This window comes from Balaenoptera acutorostrata, chromosome 7 (genome assembly GCF_949987535.1).
Source record: "Balaenoptera acutorostrata chromosome 7, mBalAcu1.1, whole genome shotgun sequence".
Taxonomy (NCBI): domain Eukaryota; kingdom Metazoa; phylum Chordata; class Mammalia; order Artiodactyla; family Balaenopteridae; genus Balaenoptera; species Balaenoptera acutorostrata.
Genome location: NC_080070.1, coordinates 83,313,405 through 83,326,400, shown reverse-complemented (window position 1 = coordinate 83,326,400; position 12,996 = coordinate 83,313,405).

The following is a 12,996-nucleotide window of genomic DNA, read 5'->3' as shown; positions in this document are numbered from 1 at the left end:
AGAATATATCTGACTAGGAAGAATCTTAAAACCTATATATTGATATCTCTCTGTAAGTGAGTCAAGTGGGTGTAAAGTGGCAGAAACACAGCAGTGAAAAGCAGCTAAACCGCATTATAAAAATCACTTACTTTAAAAATCCCGTGAAACAAAGACAGTGAAAGAGAGAGAAATTCTTACCAAATTCGTTCAGGGGCTGTGATGCCACCTGGATTGACCATATCTAGACCCACAGCTGATTGAGACATAAGGGTGGACACTCAAGGTCTGAGAGGTTTGGTGAGGTTGGGGGAGCAAATGCAGACCCTTTAAAGTACTACTGCGTGGTACCCATCCCAGGGGTCCCAAATCTCCAGGTTCAAGGGCATCTGCCTACATCGAAAACATGCATGAGAAACCCAGAAGATGGTACACCGTGTGATCGGGAAAGGTTTCTAAAACGCAGCTCATTTCTCATCTCCTTGTGCTCGGGTTGGCCATTCCAGCCGCTTTACTAGCAATCTCCCTCCTTGGAGAATCAGCACCTTTAACCTCCTGTTCCGTACAGGTTGCAATTTGTCCTGAGGATGAACGGGAAGCGGGGGAACCAATGAGAGACTAGCTCTAGGTGTTGGGACAGGCACAGGTCACTCTATTTTCCCATCAGGAAGAAGAATTAACCACAGGCTCAGCCTGCCGCCCGGAACCAGAATAGGGCCTGAAGCAATCCTGCGCTTTTGCGGACAGCTCCCAAGAAAGCGGTTTGACAAATGGAGCTCAGGGGCACTGCAATTCACAAACCTGCAGAGTTATAAATGATAACTCTCGTCCACAAATATATTGAGAGAAGGCAACGAAGAGGTTTTGAAAGCAAGGAAGAATTGCAGGAAACAGATTTCAGGAGGTAGATTCGAATCGCCTTCAAAGCACAGGAAAAGCGGCAAAACCTCGACAATGATGCCCTTGGCCAAAAAGGGCGTATGCGTTTTTTCCTGAATATATTCAAGAAAAAACGCATACGCCCTTTATGGCCAACCAAGCAACCTGGAAAGGCAAATCAGCGCTCCAAAGAAGTCTCGCTTCCCATCGGTCAAAAGGGCCATGCTGAATAAAGTGTCAAAAGCAGAAATGCAGGACAGGCCATGGAGAAACGGGAGCCTTGCTACGCTGATGGGCGGGATGTAAATTGCCAACAGCCACTCTGGAGAAGTGTACGGTGTGTTCTGAAACATCTAAAAAACTCAGCTTAGAGAGCATAGGGCCCTTCCACTCATGAGCGTATAAATTGGGAAAAATAAAAATCAGGAAGACACAGGCACCCCAAAATTTAGGGCTGCTCTGTTGACAAGAACCTCCCCTTCGTTACACCTTAAATATCCCAGGAAAGAGAAAAATGGATAAAGAAGTTCTGGTCCTTATGTACAAAGGAATATCACTCAGCCATGAAATCAATGTCATAAGGCTAGTAGCAGCATGATGAGTGGATTTAGGTACGACAATTCTAAGTGAAATAAGTCACACAGAAAAAGACACTTATCATAAGATATCACTTATAGAGGGAATGTAAAAACCGCTACACTTGAACTGAATTACAAAACAGAACAGAGGCACACGTTTAGAAAACACACTATGGCTGCTTAACGGAAAAGGTGAGGTGCGTGATTCATAAAACAAGGGTTTCAAATTAGCTCAGATACCGTTCCATAAACCCAATATGTAACAAAAAGACGTACTCCTTGCTCAGTGAACTGGACTCAACACCCCCTATTCACCGCCCAAGAATATATCTGAATAGTAAGAATCTTAAAACCTATATATTGATATCTCTCTATAAGTGAGTCAAGTGGGTGTAAAGCGGCAGAAACACAGCAGTGAAAAGCAGCTAAACCCCATTATAAAAATCAATTACTTTAAAAATCCCATGAAACAAAGACAGTGAAAGAGAGAGAAATTCTTACAAAATTCATTCAGGGGCTGTGATGCCACCTGGATTGACCATATCTAGACCCACAGCTGATTGAGACATAAGGGTGGACACTCTTGGGCCTGAGATGTTTGGTGAGGTTGGGGGAGCAAACGCAGACACTTTAAAGTACTACTGCGTGGTACCCATCCCATGGGTCCCAAATCTCCAGGTTCAAGGGCATCTTCCTACATCGAAAACATGCATGAGAAACCCAGAAGATGGTACACCGTGTGATCGGGAAAGGTTTCTAAAACGCACCTCATTTCTCATCTCCTTGTGCTCGGGTTGGCCATTCCAGCCGCTTTACTAGCAATCTCCCTCCTTGGAGAATCAGCACCTTTAACCTCCTGTTCCGAACAAGTTGCAATTTGTCCTGAGGATGAACGGGAAGAGGGGGAACCAATGAGAGACTAGCTCTAGGTGTTGGGACAGGCACAGGCCACTCTATTTTCCCAACAGGAAGAACAATTAACCACAGGCTCAGCCTGCCGCCCGGAACCAGAATAGGGCCTGAAGCAATCCTGCGCTTTTGCGGCCAGCTCCCAAGAAAGCGAGTTGAAAAATGGAGCTCAGGGGCACTGCAATTCACAAACCTGCAGAGTTATAAATGATAACTCCCGTCCACAAATATATTGAGGGAAGGCAACGAAGAGGATTTGAAAGCAAGGCAGAATTGCAGGAAACAGATTTCAGGAGGTAGATTCGAATCGCCATTAAAGCACAGGAAAAGCGGCAAAACCTCGACAATGATGCCCTTGGCCAAAAAGGGCGTATGCGTTTGTTCCTGAATATATTCAGGAAAAAACGCATACGCCCTTTTTGGCCAACCAAGCAACCTGGAAAGGCAAATCAGCGCTACAAAGAAGTCTCGCTTCCCATCGGTCAAAAGGGCCATGCTGAATAAAGTGTCAAAACCAGAAATGCAAGACAGGCCAAGGAGAAACGGGAGCCTTGCTACGCTGATGGGCGGGATGAAAATTGGCAACAGCCACTCTGGAGAAGTGTACGGTGTGTCCTGAAACATCTAAAAAACTCAGCTTACAGAGCATAGGGCACTTCCACTCATGGGCGTATAAATTGGGAAAACTAAAAATCAGCAAGACACAGGCACCCCAAAGTTTAGGGCTGCTCTGTTGACAAGAACCTCCACTTCGTTACACCTTAAATATCCCAGGAAACAGGAAAATCGATAAAGAAGTTGTGGTCCTTATGTACAATGGAATATCACTCAGCCATGAAATCAACGTCATAAGGCTAGTAGCAGCATGATGAGTGGATTTAGGTACGACGATTCTAAGTGAAATAAGTCACACAGAAAAAGACAGTGATCCTAAGATATCACTTTTAGAGGGAATGTAAAAACCGCTACACTTGAACTGAATTACAAAACAGAACAGAGTCACACGTTTAGAAAACACACTATGGCTGCTTAACGGGAAAAGAGAGGTGGGGTGATGCATAAAACAAGGGTTTGAAATTAGCTCAGATACCGTTCCATAAACCCAATATGTAATAAACAAGACCTACTCCTTGCTCAGTGAACTGCACTCAACACCCCCTATTCACCGCCCTAGAATATATCTGACTAGTAAGAATCTTAAAACCTATGTATTGATATCTCTCTGTAAGTGAGACATGTGGATGTAAAGCGGCATAAACACAGCAGTGAAAAGCAGCTAAACCCCATTATAAAAATCAATTACTGGGCTTCCCTGGTTGCGCAGTGGTTGAGAATCTGCCTGCTAATGCAGGAAACACGGGTTCGAGCCCTAGTCTGGGAAGATCCCACATGCCGTGGAGCAACTAGGCCCGTGAGCCACAACTACTGAGCCTGCGCGTCTGGAGCCTGTGCTCCGCAAACAAGAGAGGCCACAATAGTGAGAGGCCCGCGCACCACGATGAAGAGTGGCCCCCACTTGCCACAACTGGAGAAAGCCCTAGCACAGAAACGAAGACCCAACATAGCAATCAATCAATCAATCAATCACTAAAGAAATCTTAAAAAAAAATTTGCTTATATTAAAAAAAAAACCATTACTTTAAAAAACCCGTGAAACAAAGACAGTGAAAGAGAGAGAAATTCTTACCAAATTCGTTCAGGGGCTGTGATGCCATCTGGATTGACCATATCTAGACCCACAGCTGATTGAGACATAAGTGTGGACACTCAGGGGCTGAGAGGTTTGGTGAGGTTGGGGAAGCAAACGCAGACCCTTTAAAGTACTACTGCGTGGTACCCATCCCATGGGTCCCAAATCTCCAGGTTCAAGGGCATCTTCCCACATCGAAAACATGCATGAGAAACCCAGAAGGTGGTACACCGTGTGATCGGAAAGGTTTCTAAAACGCACCTCATTTCTCATCTCCTTGTGCTCGGGTTCGCCATTCCAGCCGCTTTACTAGCAATCTCCCTCCTTGGAGAATCAGCACCTTTAACCTCCTGTTCCGTACAGGTTGCAATTTGTCCTGAGGATGAATGGGAAGAGGGGGAACCAATGAGAGACTAGCTCTAGGTGTTGGGAGAGGCAGAACTCACTCTATTTTCCCATCAGGAAGAAGAATTAACCACAGGCTCAGCCTGCAGCCCAGAACCAGAATAGGGCCTGAAGCAATCCTGCGCTTTTGCGGCCAGCTCCCAAGAAAGCGATTTGACAAATGGAGCTCAGGGGCACTGCAATTCACAAACCTGCAGAGTTATAAATGACAACTCTCGTCCACAAATATATTGAGGGAAGGCAACGAAGAGGATTTGAAAGCAAGCCAGAATTGCAGGAAAGAGATATCAGGAGGTAGATTCGAATCGCCTTCAAAGCACAAGAAAAGCGGCAAAACCTCCACAATGATGCCCTTGGCCAAAAAGGGCGTATGCGTTTGTTCCTGAATATATTCAGGAACAAACGCATACGCCCTTTTTGGCCAACCAAGCAACCTGGAAAGGCAAATCAGCGCTCCAAAGGAGTCTCGCTTCCCATCGGTCAAAAGGGCCATGCTGAATAAAGTGTCAAAACCAGAAATGCAAGACAGGCCAAGGAGAAACGGGAGCCTTGCTACGCTGATGGGCGGGATGAAAATTGGCAACAGCCACTCTGGAGAAGTGTACGGTGTGTCCTGAAACATCTAAAAAACTCAGCTTACAGAGCATAGGGCACTTCCACTCATGGGCGTATAAATTGGGAAAACTAAAAATCAGCAAGACACAGGCACCCCAAAGTTTAGGGCTGCTCTGTTGACAAGAACCTCCACTTCATTACACCTTAAATATCCCAGGAAACAGGAAAATCGATAAAGAAGTTGTGGTCCTTATGTACAATGGAATATCACTCAGCCATGAAATCAACGTCATAAGGCTAGTAGCAGCATGATGAGTGGATTTAGGTACGACGATTCTAAGTGAAATAAGTCACACAGAAAAAGACAGTGATCCTAAGATATCACTTTTAGAGGGAATGTAAAAACCGCTACACTTGAACTGAATTACAAAACAGAACAGAGTCACACGTTTAGAAAACACACTATGGCTGCTTAACGGGAAAAGAGAGGTGGGGTGATGCATAAAACAAGGGTTTGAAATTAGCTCAGATACCGTTCCATAAACCCAATATGTAATAAACAAGACCTACTCCTTGCTCAGTGAACTGCACTCAACACCCCCTATTCACCGCCCTAGAATATATCTGACTAGTAAGAATCTTAAAACCTATGTATTGATATCTCTCTGTAAGTGAGACATGTGGATGTAAAGCGGCATAAACACAGCAGTGAAAAGCAGCTAAACCCCATTATAAAAATCAATTACTGGGCTTCCCTGGTTGCGCAGTGGTTGAGAATCTGCCTGCTAATGCAGGAAACACGGGTTCGAGCCCTAGTCTGGGAAGATCCCACATGCCGTGGAGCAACTAGGCCCGTGAGCCACAACTACTGAGCCTGCGCGTCTGGAGCCTGTGCTCCGCAAACAAGAGAGGCCACAATAGTGAGAGGCCCGCGCACCGCGATGAAGAGTGGCCCCCACTTGCCACAACTGGAGAAAGCCCTAGCACAGAAACGAAGACCCAACATAGCAATCAATCAATCAATCAATCACTAAAGAAATCTTAAAAAAAAATTTGCTTATATTAAAAAATAAATCAATTACTTTAAAAAACCCGTGAAACAAAGACAGTGAAAGAGAGAGAAATTCTTACCAAATTCGTTCAGGGGCTGTGATGCCATCTGGATTGACCATATCTAGACCCACAGCTGATTGAGACATAAGGGTGGACACTCAGGGGCTGAGAGGTTTGGTGAGGTTGGGGAAGCAAACGCAGACCCTTTAAAGTACTACTGCGTGGTACCCATCCCATGGGTCCCAAAACTCCAGGTTCAAGGGCATCTTCCTACATCGAAAACATGCATGAGAAACCCAGAAGGTGGTACACCGTGTGATCGGGAAAGGTTTCTAAAACGCACCTCATTTCTCATCTCCTTGTGCTCGGGTTCGCCATTCCAGCCGCTTTACTAGCAATCTCCCTCCTTGGAGAATCAGCACCTTTAACCTCCTGTTCCGTACAGGTTGCAATTTGTCCTGAGGATGAATGGGAAGAGGGGGAACCAATGAGAGACTAGCTCTAGGTGTTGGGAGAGGCAGAACTCACTCTATTTTCCCATCAGGAAGAAGAATTAACCACAGGCTCAGCCTGCAGCCCAGAACCAGAATAGGGCCTGAAGCAATCCTGCGCTTTTGCGGCCAGCTCCCAAGAAAGCGATTTGACAAATGGAGCTCAGGGGCACTGCAATTCACAAACCTGCAGAGTTATAAATGACAACTCTCGTCCACAAATATATTGAGGGAAGGCAACGAAGAGGATTTGAAAGCAAGCCAGAATTGCAGGAAAGAGATATCAGGAGGTAGATTCGAATCGCCTTCAAAGCACAAGAAAAGCGGCAAAACCTCCACAATGATGCCCTTGGCCAAAAAGGGCGTATGCGTTTGTTCCTGAATATATTCAGGAACAAACGCATACGCCCTTTTTGGCCAACCAAGCAACCTGGAAAGGCAAATCAGCGCTCCAAAGGAGTCTCGCTTCCCATCGGTCAAAAGGGCCATGCTGAATAAAGTGTCAAAACCAGAAATGCAAGACAGGCCAAGGAGAAACGGGAGCCTTGCTACGCTGATGGGCGGGATGAAAATTGGCAACAGCCACTCTGGAGAAGTGTACGGTGTGTCCTGAAACATCTAAAAAACTCAGCTTACAGAGCATAGGGCACTTCCACTCATGGGCGTATAAATTGGGAAAACTAAAAATCAGCAAGACACAGGCACCCCAAAGTTTAGGGCTGCTCTGTTGACAAGAACCTCCACTTCGTTACACCTTAAATATCCCAGGAAACAGGAAAATCGATAAAGAAGTTGTGGTCCTTATGTACAATGGAATATCACTCAGCCATGAAATCAACGTCATAAGGCTAGTAGCAGCATGATGAGTGGATTTAGGTACGACGATTCTAAGTGAAATAAGTCACACAGAAAAAGACAGTGATCCTAAGATATCACTTTTAGAGGGAATGTAAAAACCGCTACACTTGAACTGAATTACAAAACAGAACAGAGTCACACGTTTAGAAAACACACTATGGCTGCTTAACGGGAAAAGAGAGGTGGGGTGATGCATAAAACAAGGGTTTGAAATTAGCTCAGATACCGTTCCATAAACCCAATATGTAATAAACAAGACCTACTCCTTGCTCAGTGAACTGCACTCAACACCCCCTATTCACCGCCCTAGAATATATCTGACTAGTAAGAATCTTAAAACCTATGTATTGATATCTCTCTGTAAGTGAGACATGTGGATGTAAAGCGGCATAAACACAGCAGTGAAAAGCAGCTAAACCCCATTATAAAAAACAATTACTGGGCTTCCCTGGTTGCGCAGTGGTTGAGAATCTGCCTGCTAATGCAGGAAACACGGGTTCGAGCCCTAGTCTGGGAAGATCCCACATGCCGTGGAGCAACTAGGCCCGTGAGCCACAACTACTGAGCCTGCGCGTCTGGAGCCTGTGCTCCGCAAACAAGAGAGGCCACAATAGTGAGAGGCCCGCGCACCGCGATGAAGAGTGGCCCCCACTTGCCACAACTGGAGAAAGCCCTAGCACAGAAACGAAGACCCAACATAGCAATCAATCAATCAATCAATCACTAAAGAAATCTTAAAAAAAATTTGCTTATATTAAAAAAAAAACCATTACTTTAAAAAACCCGTGAAACAAAGACAGTGAAAGAGAGAGAAATTCTTACCAAATTCGTTCAGGGGCTGTGATGCCATCTGGATTGACCATATCTAGACCCACAGCTGATTGAGACATAAGGGTGGACACTCAGGGGCTGAGAGGTTTGGTGAGGTTGGGGAAGCAAACGCAGACCCTTTAAAGTACTACTGCGTGGTACCCATCCCATGGGTCCCAAATCTCCAGGTTCAAGGGCATCTTCCTACATCGAAAACATGCATGAGAAACCCAGAAGGTGGTACACCGTGTGATCGGGAAAGGTTTCTAAAACGCACCTCATTTCTCATCTCCTTGTGCTCGGGTTCGCCATTCCAGCCGCTTTATTGGCAATCTCCCTCCTTGGAGAATCAGCACCTTTAACCTCCTGTTCCGTACAGGTTGCAATTTGTCCTGAGGATGAATGGGAAGAGGGGGAACCAATGAGAGACTAGCTCTAGGTGTTGGGAGAGGCAGAACTCACTCTATTTTCCCATCAGGAAGAAGAATTAACCACAGGCTCAGCCTGCAGCCCAGAACCAGAATAGGGCCTGAAGCAATCCTGCGCTTTTGCGGCCAGCTCCCAAGAAAGCGAGTTAAAAAAGGAGCTCAGGGGCACTGCAATTCACAAACCTGCAGAGTTATAAATGATAACTCTCGTCCACAAATATATCGAGGGAAGGCAACGAAGAGGATTTGAAAGCAAGCCAGAATTGCAGGAAAGAGATATCAGGAGGTAGATTCGAATCGCCTTCAAAGCACAAGAAAAGCGGCAAAACCTCCACAATGATGCCCTTGGCCAAAAAGGGCGTATGCGTTTGTTCCTGAATATATTCAGGAACAAACGCATACGCCCTTTTTGGCCAACCAAGCAACCTGGAAAGGCAAATCAGCGCTACAAAGAAGTCTCGTTTCCCATCGGTCAAAAGGGCCATGCTGAATAAAGTGTCAAAACCAGAAATGTAGGACAGGCCAAGGAGAAACGGGAGCCTTGCTACGCTGATGGGCGGGATGTAAACTGCCAACAACCACTCTGGAGAAGTGTATGGTGTGTTCTGAAACATCTAAAAAACTCAGCTTAGAGAGCATAGGGCCCTTCCACTCATGAGCGTATAAATTGGGAAAACTAAAAATCAGGAAGACACAGGCACCCCAAAGTTTAGGGCTGCTCTGTTGACAAGAACCTCCCCTTCGTTACACCTTAAATATCCCAGGAAAGAGAAAAATGGATAAAGAAGTTCTGGTCCTTATGTACAATGGAATATCACTCAGCCATGAAATCAACGTCATAAGGCTAGTAGCAGCATGATGAGTGGATTTAGGTACGACAATTCTAAGTGAAATAAGTCACACAGAAAAAGACACTTATCATAAGATATCACTTATACAGGGAATGTAAAAACCGCTACACTTGAACTGAACTACAAAACAGAACAGAGGCACACGTTTAGAAAACACACTATGGCTGCTTAACGGAAAAGGTGAGGTGCGTGATTCATAAAACAAGGGTTTCAAATTAGCTCAGATACCGTTCCATAAACCCAATATGTAACAGAAAGACCTACTCCTTGCTCAGTGAACTGGACTCAACACCCCCTTTCACCGCGCAAGAATATATCTGAATAATAAGAATCTTAAAAGCTATATATTGATATCTCTCTGTAAGTGAGTCAAGTGGGTGTAAAGCGGCAGAAACACAGCAGTGAAAAGCAGCTAAACCCCATTATAAAAATCAATTACTTTAAAAATCCCATGAAACAAAGACAGTGAAAGAGAGAGAAATTTTTACAAAATTCGTTCAGGGGCTGTGATGCCACCTGGATTGACCATATCTAGACCCACAGCTGATTGCGAAATAAGGGTGGACACTCAGGGGCTGAGAGGTTTGGTGAGGTTGGGGGAGCAAACGCAGACCCTTTAAAGTACTACTGCGTGGTACCCATCCCAGGGGTCCCAAATCTCCAGGTTCAAGGGTATCTTCCTACATCGAAAACATGCATGAGAAACCCAGAAGATGGTTCACCGTGTGATCGGGAAAGGTTTCTAAAACGCACCTCATTTCTCATCTCCTTGGGCTCGGGTTGGCCATTCCAGCCGCTTTACTAGCAATCTCCCTCCTTGGAGAATCAGCACCTTTAACCTCCTGTTCCGTACAGGTTGCAATTTGTCCTGAGGATGAAAGGGAAGAGGGGGAACCAATGAGAGACTAGCTCTAGGTGTTGGGACAGGCACAGCTCACTCTATTTTCCCATCAGGAAGAAGAATTAACCACAGGCTCAGGCGGCCGCCCGGAACCACAATGGGGCCTGAAGCAATCCTGCGCTTTTGCGGCCAGCTCTCAAGAAAGCGAGTTGAAAAATGGAGCTCAGGGGCACTGCAATTCACAAACCTGCAGAGTTATAAACGATAACTCTCGTCCACAAATATATTGAGAGAAGGCAAAGAAGAGGATTTGAAAGCAAGCCAGAATTGCAGGAAAGAGATATCAGGAGGTAGATTCGAATCTCCTTCAAAGCACAAGAAAAGCGGCAAAACCTCCACAATGATGCCCTTGGCCAAAAAGGGCGTATGCGTTTTTTCCTGAATATATTCAAGAAAAAACGCATACGCCCTTTATGGCCAACCAAGCAACCTGGAAAGGCAAATCAGCGCTCCAAAGAAGTCTCGCTTCCCATCGGTCAATAGGGCCATGCTGAATAAAGTGTCAAAAGCAGAAATGCAGGACAGGCCATGGAGAAACGGGAGCCTTGCTACGCTGATGGGCGGGATGTAAATTGCCAACAGCCACTCTGGAGAAGTGTACGGTGTGTCCTGAAACATCTAAAAAACTCAGCTTAGAGAGCATAGGGCACTTCCACTCATGGGCGTATAAATTGGGAAAACTAAAAATCAGCAAGACACAGGCACCCCAAAGTTTAGGGCTGCTCTGTTGACAAGAACCTCCCCTTCGTTACACCTTAAATATCCCAGGAAAGTGAAAAATGGATAAAGAAGTTGTGGTCCGTATGTACAATGGAATATAACTCAGCCATGAAATCAACGTCATAAGGCTAGTAGCAGCATGATGAGTGGATTTAGGTACGACGATTCTAAGTGAAATAAGTCACACAGAAAAAGACACTTATCATAAGATATCACTTATAGAGGGAATGTAAAAACCGCTACACTTGAACTGAATTACAAAACAGAACAGAGGCACACGTTTAGAAAACACACTATGGCTGCTTAACAGGAAAGGTGAGGTGGGGTGATGCATAAAACAAGGGTTTCAAATTAGCTCAGATACCGTTCCATAAACCAAATATGTAACAGACAAGACCTACTCCTTGCTCAGTGAACTGGACTCAACACCCCCTATTCACTGCCCAAGAATATATCTGACTAGGAAGAATCTTAAAACCTATATATTGATATCTCTCTGTAAGTGAGTCAAGTGGGTGTAAAGCGGCAGAAACACAGCAGTGAAAAGCAGCTAAACCCCATTATAAAAATCAATTACTTTAAAAATCCCGTGAAACAAAGACAGTGAAAGAGAGAGAAATTCTTACCAAATTCGTTCAGGGGCTGTGATGCCACCTGGATTGACCATATCTGGACCCACAGCTGATTGAGACATAAGGGAGGACACTCTTGGGCCTGAGACGTTTGGTGAGGTTGGGGGAGCAAACGCAGACACTTTAAAGTACTACTGCGTGGTACCCATCCCATGGGTCCCAAATCTCCAGGTTCAAGGGCATCTTCCTACATCGAAAACATGCATGAGAAACCCAGAAGATGGTACACCGTGTGATCGGGAAAGGTTTCTAAAACGCACCTCATTTCTCATCTCCTTGTGCTCGGGTTCGCCATTCCAGCCGCTTTACTAGCAATCTCCCTCCTTGGAGAATCAGCACCTTTAACCTCCTGTTCCGTACAGGTTGCAATTTGTCCTGAGGATGAATGGGAAGAGGGGGAACCAATGAGAGACTAGCTCTAGGTGTTGGGAGAGGCAGAACTCACTCTATTTTCCCATCAGGAAGAAGAAGTAACCACAGGCTCAGCCTGCAGCCCAGAACCAGAATAGGGCCTGAAGCAATCCTGCGCTTTTGCGGCCAGCTCCCAAGAAAGCGATTTGACAAATGGAGCTCAGGGGCACTGCAATTCACAAACCTGCAGAGTTATAAATGACAACTCTCGTCCACAAATATATTGAGGGAAGGCAACGAAGAGGATTTGAAAGCAAGCCAGAATTGCAGGAAAGAGATATCAGGAGGTAGATTCGAATCGCCTTCAAAGCACAAGAAAAGCGGCAAAACCTCCACAATGATGCCCTTGGCCAAAAAGGGCGTATGCGTTTTTTCCTGAATATATTCAGGAAAAAACGCATACGCCCTTTTTGGCCAACCAAGCAACCTGGAAAGGCAAATCAGCGCTACAAGGAAGTCTCGCTTCCCATCGGTCAAAAGGGCCATGCTGAATAAAGTGTCAAAACCAGAAATGTAGGACAGGCCAAGGAGAAACGGGAGCCTTGCTACGCTGATGGGCGGGATGTAAACTGCCAACAACCACTCTGGAGAAGTGTATGGTGTGTTCTGAAACATCTAAAAAACTCTGCTTAGAGAGCATAGGGCCCTTCCACTCATGAGCGTATAAATTGGGAAAACTAAAAATCAGGAAGACACAGGCACCCCAAAGTTTAGGGCTGCTCTGTTGACAAGAACCTCCCCTTCGTTACACCTTAAATATCCCAGGAAAGAGAAAAATGGATAAAGAAGTTCTGGTCCTTATGTACAATGGAATATCACTCAGCCATGAAATCAACGTCATAAGGC